Consider the following 14,368-nt stretch of genomic DNA (forward strand, 5'->3'; position numbering starts at 1 on the left):
ATTTTTATGAAATCAAATTGATCTCATGTCCTTATCAAGGAGTCACGATCTTCAATGGAAGGAGCAACATCCCCTATGAAAGTGTATGTATTGGGTCATCTTTCATCTACCTTTGAAGTGATTCATGACTCTCCAAGCTAATAAAACACCTTGCTGAAATAAAATGATCCATCCAAGCAAGTAAAAACCCTGACAGAGTTACTGTATGACATTTTCTAGGGAGCTATAACTATGATAGCTAGTTCATTGAGAACTAAGTAGAAAACCTGAACGCTGGCAAAGCTGCAGAAGAGAAATGAATCACCGCTGCGGGGAGGCTGTGCCAGGAAGTGCGGGGGTCATGAAATATATGGACTCTCAGTGCGAGAGGACTCTGAACAGACCGGCAGGCTGGCTTCTCGCTGTGGGCACATCAGCGCGGCCATCTGGCTGGCTGCAGATGTTTGCGGAGCTTCCTCCTGACCCTGGGGCCCTGGTGCCACGCTTCCGGCCTGCTGGGAAAGTGAGGCTTCTGTTGGAACATCATGAACCACTGAAGAGTGGAGGAGCTTGGGAAATACCAAGGGAGTAAAACAGTGGGGCGACCACTCAGGACTCTAGGTTCACATCAGGGCTCCCCACTCCCAGTGTCCTCCTCGTTGTTGTCATCCTCTCGGAGTGTGATGGATCCTAGTCTAGGTCCCCTGGTAGTGTCCCCAACAGGTGGTCACTGGATCTAGGTTGCTCTTTCCCGTGTCTAGGAACTCGTTACTTACCAAAGAAGGCTTGCCGGACAGTTCCCCGTGTTGATTTGAAATCTGCTTTCACCCACAGATGGAAGCGTTGCCCTCAGGGCCAGCATCCTGTGACTCTACTTCACATGTTATTCAAACGTCACTCAGGCCGCATCCCCCACACATATGCATGACTCCCCAAACAGGCTGAGTACCCCAGCTTTGCTCAGAAGCGTGATATGGCTACCAGGCCTCTCCCCTCCTGTTGGCCTCTCTGCCCAGGTGTGGGGTCCCTGCTGGTTACGTTTACCCTGCCTGCCACACTGCCAGGGTGTGACACCAGCCAAGAGCAGGGGTCAGGGCTTCTGGGCTTAAAAGTCTCCTTCCTCAAAGTTCTCTGTAATACAGTGGAGACACTGGGAAAACATCCGCTTTCAGACCTCACTACTGCATCATTCACCTGTGGCAGAAATGTGGGCCATGATGGCAAAGCCACGTGTGGTGCAGTAACACAGTTTCCACTTGCTGTCACCAGCAGAGATAAGGCGTGTGTCTACACCTCTGCTCTCCAAAATGGGTTAGTTAGCTCGCACTCATCTTTTGGTCCTTGAAAAGTTATTGGTGAACAAGGGCATGTTGATATCTTTTATAAAATTTATTTTTAAATAGTCTTGGGCTTACAAAAAGTTACAGTTTCTTTCATGATACTTCCCCAACCAGAGTGCATTGTTAAAACCAGGAAATTAACATCACAACAAGACTTTTAACTCAGCTACAGACCTTATATGGATTTCCCTAGTTTTTATATGCACACTTATACATGCATATATTTGTATTCCTATGAAAAAAACCTTTGTGGGTGCTGGAGATTGAACCTAGGGCGTCACACGTGCTAGGCAAGTACCGTACCACTGACCCACATCCACAGCAGTTCTATGAAATTTAGTCATCTGCGCAGACGCAACCATCCCCACTCTCAGAATATAGGACACATCTGTGCATTCTCAGACGACACCCTGATAATCACGTCTTTCTCCAACTCTAACCCTGGCCCACCTCTGAGCTGCTATCATTGTATCACTTTAAGAATACTCAGTTTGAGCCAGGGATTTAGCTCAGTGGTTTCGCCGCCTGCTGCGCCAGCGCAAAGACCCGAGTTCGATCCCCGGTACCCGACTCCCCCCACCCCCAAAAAGAATGCTCAGTTCAACTCAGCATAGTGCCCACGGATATTCTCTACTTCGGTATATCCACGATCCTAAATTATAGGATGCATTATGCTAAACCTGAACAGTATATCAAGACTTCTCCGTGCATATAGTTAAATAGGCCGTTGGCTTCTGGTGGAAGAGCGACTGGGCCTGCACGGCCGGCACATGGAGGAAGCCCGAGGCCGTTCTCCAGCACAGCTCAGCCCCGGTGGTCCTCTGGGCTCTGGCACTGTGACAGGGCGCAGCTGAGATGCCGGTTTCTCCTTCTGACTACTGCTGTGACTTCAAACACCAGCATTTTTCATAGCCTGAAGATTTTAGCATTGTCAAAAGGCAGGAATGAAAATCAAGGGTAATTAAACTCATCAACCTGTAAGATTTTTTCAGGGAGACATTTTAGTGGGGCGACAGGGTGTCATCTCCCCAACTCCCTTTGCGGCATTTGCCTTTGAAAGTGTCTATTCTGGTTGTCTGACTTACAAAAAAATTGCGCAAATCAGAATTCACGCCACCTTCAGTAAACTCAGAAGTGATTAGTCATGGAGGGAAAATGTTTGGAAAGTATTAATATCATTGTTGAGCATTTCACCTGTAGATGGGAAATTAAAATAGGTAAAAATTGAGGATTAGATAGAAAAAAAGAGTTGCTCCTATTTCAGAAATGTAAATGATTATTTACTGAGCTTATCTATTTGTAGAACTATGACTATACAAGGAATTTGAACTTTTAAAAATCCTTTTGAGCAATCTAGAAAGTTTAATAGAATGAAAATTTTCTAAAACCATCTTCAAGAGATAAAACTTTATTGGTTATAGATTAGCTAATTTGTTGCAGAGTTTAAGTAAAGTAAAACAGTGTTGATTTTATTTACAAATATATTCAGACATATGTATGATTGGATTCTGGTAATATAATTTTTAAAAATTCAACAAATATTTATCAAATGCCTGTTTTGTGCAGATGTCTTTCTGATAGACATCCCAGAAATATTTGTTGAATAAATAATGAGTGAATAAATGGATGAACAAATGAACAAGAACAGGTTAATAAAAATACGACCAGATGTTTTGGATACTTAAATGAAACAAACCTTAGGATAACAGATGTCCATGAAGAAAATGTTGTAATCTTATTAATTACAAAGTTATCTTTATGAATAAGATTTATATGTTGTTCAAACCAGTTCTAGAAATAATTATTAAATACTCTAGGCTGGGTATTATACATATAGTGAAAACCACTTTTTTTTTTTTGCCATGTTGTGGTTAACTATAGACAGCATCTACCCAAAATTTACTTCTAACCTGAGAAAATAGCGACATTATCTCTTTCCTTAGTACCACCAGGTCAGCCTGTAACATAGTAATACCAAGCTAATCCAAACGTTAATGCTAATTCTAACTTGAATATCAAGCAGCTACTCTTCTAGGCCTGATTAAGTGCCAGGCTCTGGGCTCCGCGTGTACCATTTAATCTTCACACTAACCTAATGAGCTATTACAGTGCCTTTCCAAAGGAGGGGACCAAGACGCAGAGAAGTTCAGTGGTCTCCTCCAAGTCACAGCGGCAGTGAGTGGTGAAGTCAGGCAACTGTTTCTAAAGCCAGAGCACATGGTCTCCCTGTGTCCATCCCAATGTTCTGCTCGTCAGAGTCGGTGTGGATGGGTTTGAGGCGTGCCTCACTGCAATTATGACAGCTTCTTAGAAACAGTAATAACTGCTTTCATCCCTTCCAAGATGTCCTTCCTTACTTTATCTAAATTAGTGAGTATGATTATGCAGAAAATACAACAGAGGCCCTGGGCAGAGAGGCAGAGAGGGGACAGGCCTGAGGAACAGGGCGGTCACTCCCATTGACACTGGTCTGCAGTGACTCAGTGTCTCAGGCTGGGGAGACAGAAAGGGAGGGGACCTTGTGAGTCCTGGGCAGTGCCCTGAGAGAACCTGGCTGGCTCTGTGCTGCGTGCAGGCATCGTGGCCGTGACCACATCTGCAGTATTTTGCCCACAGCCCGCCAGATGGAGAGGGCCTGTGGCCAGCACAGTGAGAGTGGTGAGGCCAGCCTGTGTGGGGGAGGAGTCATGTCCTTGAAGCTCAGCCCTGGAAGGAAGGCATTCCTGGTTCCTGCAGAGCAGCGAAGTTCTTCCCTGCTGAGTGTTCCCAGGTGTCCTGCATGTCCCCTCCTCTGTAGCAATTGCTTCCTGAACTGCTTATCCTCTGGGAGCTCTAGGCAGGCACAGTCTCCTTGTTCGTTACTTGTCTCCAGGCCTTCAAAAGTGGGCCTAGAACAGTGACTGCTCAGTTGAAATTATTAAATAGTTGGAAATGTTTTCCCAATCAGGAGCAGAAAAATAAGTGTCTTGGGGACATTATGTAAAGGGAACTAATGGGTGTCATGTATGCAGAAGTCCTTGGTTTCATTACCTCAGACCTAACTCTTTACGTCAACTTCTCTTTCTCTGTCACTTTTCAGTTCTTCACTGACCTCTTGCTTCTTCCTTTTACCCATCCTCTCTGTCCCTTTGGTTTGATTTTGTATATTTCTCTGAGGTTCTTTTTATGAAGAAAAAAATATATATCAATAGGTTAAGGAATCCATAGGGGAAAATGCACCATTCTTAATAGCTTAGGAATGACTCCTAGGAAAAGACAAATAGAATGTCGTACTTGCGAACTAGCAAGAGAAGTTCTGTCCAGCCATTTAAATAAAAGAAGGAAGGGATAAAAAGAAGGCTTGCAAAGTAGAAAACATGAAAATGCAAAATTAGATTTGCAACAACTGTCAATTGGAATTATAACAGTTATAAATACTATAAACTTACTAATAAAGCCACCAAGAATTTCTAATTGAATTAAAAAGATAAAAATCAAGCAATATATTGTTTATAAGGTACACATTAGAAAAAAACTGCAGAAAGAATAGGCAAAGATTTACCAGTAGTAAGGATAGGAATTTTAATATCATAAAAATAGTAATTTGAGGGATAAAATATTAGAAAATGAGGATGTTATATACTGGCAAAACGAATAATATATTAAGAAGTATAAAAATCATGAACATGTAGGCCCCTGACAATGTAACATCAAAAACATAAAGCTGCTGACAGGTAGGATGAGAAATTATTTTTAAAAATTATATTTAAAGATTTTGATGCACCTCCTTAAAAACTAGGACAAAAATATATAGTAAAGATACAGAAGATTATACTAATTTCATGTATCCATCTCTATCCATCCCAAGAAACAAACTATTTCCTTTTTCTGTATACATTGGAAAAACAAAAACAAATGTGCTAGCTCCTCTGATCTTAGTCTATTTCTGTCGTTATAGTACGATGCTACAGGCTGGGTAATTGATTACAAAGAGGAATTTACTTGGTGCAGGCTTGGAAGCCCAAGAACATGGCTCTAGTTTGCAGCATAAGAGCGGGTTGGAGGGGAAGGCATGGTGCATGAGAAGCAGAGAATAATCACCGCTTGTCCTTTTGTGAGCTTGCTCCTCTGATAACTAACTCACTCCCAAGGTAATGGTCTTACTCGATTCCTGATGGCCAAGTCCCCTCTTGAGAGCTACCTCTTAATATTGTTACAATGGCTGTTACATTTTAACGTGAAATTTAGAAGGGTCATTGAAACTATAGTGGCCTTAAAAGAAGCCTTGTTTAAATTTACAAGTGTTGTAAATTTGAGTCAACATCGTACACACAAGACTTCTAGCCATGAGGGAATTAAATTAAATTAAAAATTCTGTTTCTTTAGAAATTTTGTAAATACACAAAATAGCATGGAACTACAAAAAGAAAGAAAAGAGAAACAAATATTTAGACGTAGATGCCACTGAAAGTACTGTGTTAAATTTCATGGGTCGTGTTCAAGGCAATACTCAGAAGTAAATTTATAGCTTAAAGTAAATAAATTTTCCAGAAATCAAGAATGCAAATAAGAGAGGATAGCTTCCAAATTACAAAGTTCAAAAAAACCCACAGTAATCCTAAATAAAAAAGAAGAAAGGACATAAATAAGAATAAAGTCAGAAATCAATAATGGAGACAGAAAAACATTAGGAAATTCATTGAAAGTGTTCTTTAGAAAGAATAATAAAGCCTCTGGTAAGACTCATAGAAAAGGAGGGAATACAAATGAACAATATGTACTTACTGAACGCGAGTAAAAACATGAAACAAAAGATGAATTAGATAAAGATCTGAAAAAATATAAAATAGCCAATAGTGGCCCAACACATTAGCAGAACTATAATTCTTAACAAATGTGAAGTAGAATCGCTGTCACCCTTTCAAAGAAAGTCCTAGCTCCAGATAGTTTTATAGCTATGTTTAACAATACAGTACTGTTGAGGAATATATAATCCCAACCTTGAAACATTGCTAGATAAAAACAGAAGTCAAGGAAAAACTGTTCACATAATTTTATCTGGCTAGTTTCCCATACTTGTTTCCTCTTCTTTCAAGAAAAAAAGATTAGGTCCATTTCATTATGAACATAGATGTGAAAAAATCCCAAATATGATGTTATCAAGTCAAATCTAAAGCCTCTCCTTTAAAACACATACAAGGAAATTGTGTTTATCCAAGAAATTCAAGAAAGTTCAAGTATTAGAAAATCTATCAATGTGGCTTGGTTTATTAATAGGATAAAGAAGAAAAATGGGATCATTTTAGGAGATGCAAACGAAACATTTAATAAAGTTCAGCACCCAGTCATTATTTAAAAACTCTGAAAGAAACAGAGTGAAAGGGAAATTTGCACTCTTGACAAAGGCTACCTACTAAAAATTTATTTTTTAAGATGCTAGCTCTTATAGCAATATTTATGAAGGAGAAGTTTGGAGCATCCAAGGTCCTTCTTTAGGAGAATGGGAAAGAAAATGCAGTCTGTGTATCTGTTTATTTTTTACAAAGTACTCAGCAGTTGGTAAAAATAAAGCAGATACACAGATAGTAATAGAAATAGAATCTTGACACAGTGTTGAGTGAAAATGGGATTTATAACCTTTTGAATTGTAATGACAAACTTAAAGACAATGCTGCATATTTTTCAAGGCTGTCCAGATAGGTAGTGACATTAATTAATACATTAGAGATGCTCCCTATGGGTAAAGTGGAGCTGATACAGAAACAGGGTACCAGGAGAAATAACAAGAAAACCAGTGAAGACTTCTGCACAGTCCAATGAAGATTGGGTGCATTGAATTGAGCAATATGATTCACTCCACTCCATGCATCTGAGGACCAAAATAAAACACAAAGCCCCTGTCCATGTCATATAATGTGTTCCCAGGCAGTAACTATAGTAACCAGTATCTCCTGGTGCTAATTTTTCTCCGGGTCATCTCAGCTCAGAGTTACTGATCTTGCTGCACCCCAGGTTTCCTCTGTGTTTCTGAGTCTACCGCCTCTTTCAGACAGTGCGAGGGCTCCACACTATGTGCCAGACTGACCTGTGAGTCTCAGAGATTTCACAAAGGAAGGTGGAGGTGGTTACAGCACAGTGTAGCCAATTTACCCAAACTCTCCTTTGACCTCTAGAGTTGACCTCTCCTTTGATTTCTAGAACTCTAGAGCCCTGTACTCAAGAACATACTAACTAATAGGTATCTCAGACTTAATAACTTATTAAATCTAGATTTCTGAATTTCCCTCCATACTGCTTTGAACTTGCATGTCTTTAATCTTCTCCAGATCAATAAATACTCTCCTGTTTCACTTATACTCCACAACTGTTCCATTATTAATTATTGTCTAGTGTAAATTTAAGCTGTACCTTAAATTTAACCACAGCTAAAATGCTACCACAGTACAAGCCAACACATCTGTCACTTGGATTAATGTCACCATCTTCTAACTGCTCTTCCTTCTCGCGCCCTGCGGTCTGGTCTCTATCCAGCAGCCAGAATGATCATTTGAAGATACACATCAAAGTCACTTTCCTGATGCAAAACTCCGTGGGGCATGGCTACCATACTTGGAATAAAATGCTGATTCCCTAACCAGATCCACATGTCCCTGCATAACCTGGCCTCTCTGGCAGCAGATCCTACCACACTGCATTGATCACTCTGCTAGCCAGAGCCTTCTCTTTGCAGGAACCTAGGCTGTTCCTGCCTGTGGACTTTACGTGTGGTGTGTCTTCACCTTGGGATGCTCTAGCAGGTGCTGTTGGCGCCTTGACTGTATCATATACCTTGATTCTCCATTTGACTATCATATGCCTTGATTTTCTGTGCCAGAGAATGAGTGTCGCCTGGCTGTGGCTATCAACTAATGAGATATGGGATTGGAATGTAAATACCCCGACTCCCTCATCACTTTTTGTGGGAAGGAAACTTACAGGCAGGTCTTTTACACTGTGTCTGAGTTCTCTGCAGGGCATCCAGGTCCATTTGTTCACAGTACTACCTTGCCATAACAAAACTTTTGTTGGCTTTCTTCCATGTCCTGTCTCATCTTCCTACTTTCTCACAAGGGCTTCCTGAGATCCACCTCCTAAATAATGTACTTGCCCATGATTCTTTGTCTCAGACCTGCTTCTGGGAGAATCCAGTCTGAGGTAACCCTTAAGAGTTTTGGGCTTTGGCTTTGGGCATTTTGTGTAACTTCTCTGAGCAGATTTATAGTATGAAAAAAGAGCAAAATTGTACTTCCTTCATGTTGTGGCTTCTATCTAGATGTGGCCCCTCATGTGGTCGTAAGTGGGGAGTTTCACAGGTGGCTGGATTAGGGTGTGTGAATGTGGATTAAAAGTGTGATGCTGGGATGTAGATAATGGAAGCTCCTCCCTGGGTATGGGTGGCACCAATCTATGGGGAAAAGAAGGAAGGCAGGCGGGCTGCTCCTGCTACTGCTGCTGCTGCTTGCTGCTTCACTGTCTCCTGCCTATTTGCCATAGATTGTTTCTTCTCTGCAGTGCCCCTCTGCCATGTTACCCTGCCTTGGAGTCAGCCAACTTATGGACTGAAATGCCTACAAACTACAAGCTGAAATAAACCCTTCCTCCTTTAACTTTGAGTGTCTGGTATTTTTTCTCAGCACAAGAAAAGTAAACAAGACACTTCAGAAAGTTGGATGGATGTTCACTAAGATAATTCACGCGAAGAACCCTGTGTCACGCCCAGTGCATAGAGTCAGTAGATAGTGGCTGTTATTATTATTAAGCACCCCAATTTCAACTTTTGCTCTTGGGGAAAGAATTTGGAAAAGGGAACTTGTTTTCATCAGCCTGTTTTGCCCATGAGAGATAAAGCTGAAGCTGTCAGGAATTGCTCAAAAACACATTTGGATTAATTATCATCAGACTGGTGGAAATTAACAAACTTTAGGTCTCTGGGAATCTCTTTCCCTTTTAGGACAGAAGCTGATGAAGAAAGGTTGAATGAACAAATTAAGGAAGGAATAAAGAAAGGAATAAGGAACCTATGGCCATGGCCTGTCTGCACTGGCCTTTCTCTGATTCCATGCTGAAAATGTTAGAACTGTGTTTTCAATGCAGTCTGGTGCAGTTTCTCATTAGCTGGTGTGTGTGTGTGTGTGTGTGTGTGTGCGTGCGCGCGCGCGCATGTGAGTGCGTGTGTTTATTGAGATTAACATGGGAATAAATCACAGATGTTTAATCTTCTTGGTCCCTGACAGGCCAGTTAAGCAGGAGTTATCAAAGACATAATTTAACTTGCATTTTTTTTCAGTTTCCATCAATCTAGGCATGGACAGTGGTGGACTGCAGAGTGCCTCATGAATTAATAAAGAGACATCAGCTTATCTGGCCTTTACTGCTGCATTGACTTCATTTTAGGATTTTCCCACAATAAATAGCAAGGAACTCATTTCCTGCCCAAGATGTGGAACAGTTAATCCTCAGCAGGGGAAAGAAGATTCTAGGCAGGGGCTTGTTGAAGCAGGAAGGGGCACATCCTTAGGTAGAGATTTCCAGAGCCAGTGTTCAAATGGGGTGACTTCCTGTGGCTCAGAGCCTTTGGGATTCTTGGAGGCCTCCAGCTTGCCTAGGCGTCTTGTAGTGTGTCCCTTCAGAAAGCTTACCTCTGAGGAAATGAGGCCTTGGGGACAAAAAAACCTGTGAACTACACAGGTCTGTGAGTCAGGATTACAGCATGCTTGAACTGGGGAGCAGGGAGAGGTTTAAAATTCCTTCCCCTCCTTCTGTCTGAGTTTGCCCTTTACAAGGACCCTGATCTATATCACTGCTAAAGGCCCTCATAACATCAACAGTCTGTGACCCGACTCAACATATGTGTGCTCTGTGGTATGAATGTGTGTGTGTGTGGGGGGGGTCTGCAGGTATGTGTATTATTCAGTCTAAAGACTGAGACAGCATTTGTCTCAGACTTACAGGGAACAAACACTTTTATATGGAATATTTCTGGTATAGAAATCTATTCTTGGCATAAGCATAGGACCTCAGAGTGTGGATAATTTTATAATAAAAATGAAACCCCTGAAAAACAGAATGTCAGCAAGATACCCATTGTCACCATAAGTGTGGGTATTTCTCCTAATTGATTATATCTTTGTCACACTGTGTTTACTTAGTATGTCTATGGCTTGATTAAATACTGTCTGGATAGCAGTATTCATCAGAATAAGTGTCGCTCTTGTTTCTGATTATAAAATGTGAGCACTAAAGAATATACATTCTTCTCAAGCTCACATAGATCATTCACCAAGATGATTCTGGGTCATAAAACATACCTTAACAAATTTAAAATATAAATGGGACTATGTCTGCTGTCTGACCATAGTAGAGCTAAACTAGAATTTTTTTAGAAGATAGTTAGAAGATTCATCAGTTTTTGAAGATTGAACAATATACTTCTAAATAACCCATGGATTAAATAAAACTCAAGAGAAATTTTAAAATGTTTGGAACTGGATAAAAATTAAAACATAACATCACTGAAAGTGGTGCATAGAGGAAAATTTATACACCAAATTCATGTAACTAGAAAGAAGAAAGGTTTAAAATCAATAATCTAAACTTCTACCTTAGGAAACTAGAAAGATAAGAGCATTAAATTCAAAGTATTGAGAAAAAAGAAAATAAAAATTATAGCAAGAATTGAAAACAGGAAATCAGTAGAGAAAATCAACAAAATGAAAAGTTGGTTCTTTCAAAAGATCAATAAAACCAATAAGCCTCTAGCCAGGCTAAAAAAGAAAGACATAGATTATTAATATCATAAATGAAAATGGTGACATCACTACAGATCCTGTGACAGTAAAAGGATAATCAAGGAATATTATGAACAACTCTGTGCCCACGAAGTTGATAATCTAGATGAAACAATCCAATTCCTTGAAAAACACAGTCTGACAAAACTCACAGAAGAAATAAACAATCTGGATAGACATATTTATTAAAGAAATTGAATCAATAATTAATAGCTTTCCAAAATAGACAGCACTAACCCCAGATGTGTCCACTGGTGAATTTTACAAAACATTTAAGGAATAAATTATACTAATTCTCCAAAATCTCTTTCCAAAGATGGACAGAGAGGAAACACTTACTCATTCTATGAGACCAGCACTACCCTAATACCAAAACCAGGCAAAAATATTACAAGAAAAACAAACTATGAACCAGTATCTCTCACGAACATAGATGCAAAAACCCTCAACAAAATATTAGCAAATCAAATCCAACAAAGTATAAAAAGAATTACATACTGTAATCACATGGGATTTGTCCCAGGTACGCAAGACTGGTTCAACATTTAAAAATCAGTTAATGAAATCCATCACATCAACAAGCTAAATAAGAAAAGTCACAAGAGCATAACAATAGATGAAAAATATTTGATAAAAAATTCCAACACCCATGAATAAACAACTCTCAGTAAATTAGGAACAGAGGCAGATATCCTCAACATGGTAAAGACTACAAGAAACATATAGCTAACATCATACTTAGTGTTGAGAAACTTGAAGCGTTGCCACTAAGATAATAAACAAGGCAAGGATGTCTCCTCTCATTACTGCTTTTCAGCATTATACTTGGAGTCCTGGCTAATGTAACAAGACAAGAAAATCAAATAAAAGGTATGCAGATTTAGAAGAAAGAATTGGAAATATCTTTTTTCTCAGATGGCATAATTTTCTATGGAGGCAATCCTAAAGAACTGACAAAAATTTCTTGGAACTAATAAGTAATTATAGCAAGGCTGCAAATATGAGGTTAAGGTACAAATATCAATTGCTTTTCTGTATGTTAGCAGTGGACATGTGGAAATTAAAATGAAAAGCATAGTAGCATTTACATCAAAGCCTTCAGAAATGACATGCTTTTGATAAGATACATATGAGGTCTATATGAGAAGAACCACAAAACTCTGATGGAAGAAATCCAAATAGAACTAAATAGGGCCAGGGATGTAGCTCAGTGGTTCTGCTGCCTGCCTCACAAGCACAAGGTTCCGAGTTTGATCCCTGGTACCAAAATAGAACTAAATGAAGAGATAGTCCATGTTCATGGATAGAAAGACTCAGTACTGTCAAGATGTCAGTTCCTCCCAATTTGATTTATAGAAGTTATTTTGTGGATACCAACAAGCTGATTCTAAAGTTTTTTATGAAGAGGTAAAAGACTCAGAATAGCCAGCACAATATTAAGGACGAGAACAAAGAGAATTGACACTGCCTGACATTAAGACTGTGTAAAGATACTTTGATCAGGCAAAATAATGGAGCAAAAATAATCTTTATTATAAATTGTTATGGCTGGTGTTTAGATGTCCCCCCAAAGCCTCATGTGGTCATAGGTGGGGCTTTTTCAGAGGTGGCTGAATTTAGTGTGTGTGATGCTGGGATTAAGGGTGTGTGATTATTAAATCAGTATGCTGATTGGTGGCACCGCCCTAGTCCCGGCAGCCTGGATATGATATAAGCTACAGAAAGAGGCTTGTTTTCTCCTTTGTTGCTTTTGCTACCTTGTGGGTTCCATAACTGCTTCTCCTCTGCGATGCCCCTCTGCCAAGCCACCCTTCCTTGGAGCCAGGCAATTATGGACTGAAACTTCTACAAACTATGAGCTAAATAAAGCTTTCCCCTGTTAACTTTGGATGTCGGGTATTTTGTCTCAGTAATGATAAAAGTAACTAAGACATAAATGGTGCTAAAACTGAATATCCACATACAAAAAAAATTTACACAGACTTTACATCCTTCACAGAAATTAAATTAAAATGAAGCACAGACCTAAATGTAAAATGCAAAATTATAAAAGTCCTAGGAGAGGGGAAAATCTAGATGAACTTGGGTTAGGTGATGAGTTTGTAGGTATAACACCAAAGACACAACCCATGAAAAAAATAATTGATAAACTGGATTTCATTAAAATGTATATTTCCCGCTCTGCAAGCAATGCTGTCTAGAGAATGAAAAGATAAGTCACACACTGAGAGATATCATTTACAAAAGACCCATCTTAGAATGAGCTATTAAAAATATACAGAAACTGTTCAAACTCAATAATAAGACAAATAACCTAATTAAAAAATGGGCCAAAGACATTCACAGATATCTTGCCATAGAAGATATACATATAGCAAATAAGCCAATGAAAAGATGCTTCACATCGTATGCCATCAGGGAAATACAAATTAAAACAATGACATACTACCACATGCTTATTAAAATGGTCAAAACCAGTTCAATGACAATACAAAATGCTGGTGAGGATGTGAAATAACAGGAACGCTCATTGCTTGGTGTGAACATAAAAAACCACTTTGGAAAACCATTTGGCATTTTATTACAAAATTAAACAATCTTTTTATCCCCCAGCTGAGCGTGCTCTTAACTATAGATCCAGCCATCACACTCCTGGGTATTTTCTCAGTGGAATTAAAACATGCTCACCCAAGAACCAGCACATGTATATTTATAGCAACTTTCTTCATAGTTGACAAAGCTTGGAAAAGCAACCAAGACGTCTGTCATTTGGTAGGTGATGGATAAACTGAGGTACATCTGGACAAGGGAATATTATTCAGTGCTAAAGATAAATGTGCTATGAAGCTTTGGAAAGACATGGAGGAAATTTAAATACATATTACTCAGTCAAAAAAGGCAATTTGAAAAGGCTACATACTGTATGATTCTAACTATATGACAAAGCAGAAATATGGAGACAGTAAAAAGATCAGTGGTTGTCAGAGATTTAAGGACGAAGGAGGGATGAAGAGGCACGTAGGGCATTTTAAGGGCAGGGAAACGACTCTCCATGGTACTGTATGGTGGATGTATGTTTTGTTCAGTTCTACAGGACGGACATCCCCGAGAGTGAACCCTAAAGTAAACTGGGCTTGAGGGTGATGAAGAAGTGTCACTGAATGTTCACAAATCGTACCAAACCCACCCTTCTGGCGGGAAATGTTGATAGTAGGGGAGGTCACACAAGTGAGCCAATGGAGG

General features: G+C 39.7%; 1 long non-coding RNA gene across 1 annotated transcript in view; it reads left to right on the top strand.

Annotated features, from left to right (window-relative positions):
• Positions 1-9,678, top strand: part of LOC147823009 (uncharacterized) — a 193,982-nt gene extending 184,304 nt beyond the window's left edge. The window contains exon 9 of the long non-coding RNA XR_015444861.1: positions 40-9,678. This is a non-coding gene — a long non-coding RNA (uncharacterized LOC147823009). The remainder of the gene's footprint in view (positions 1-39) is intronic.
• Positions 9,679-14,368: the final 4,690 nt, after the last annotated feature.

Source organism: Heterocephalus glaber, unplaced genomic scaffold, assembly GCF_053883595.1.
Source record: "Heterocephalus glaber isolate CG9 unplaced genomic scaffold, H.glaber_assembly_v1.0 deba00001606, whole genome shotgun sequence".
NCBI classification, from domain to species: domain Eukaryota; kingdom Metazoa; phylum Chordata; class Mammalia; order Rodentia; family Bathyergidae; genus Heterocephalus; species Heterocephalus glaber.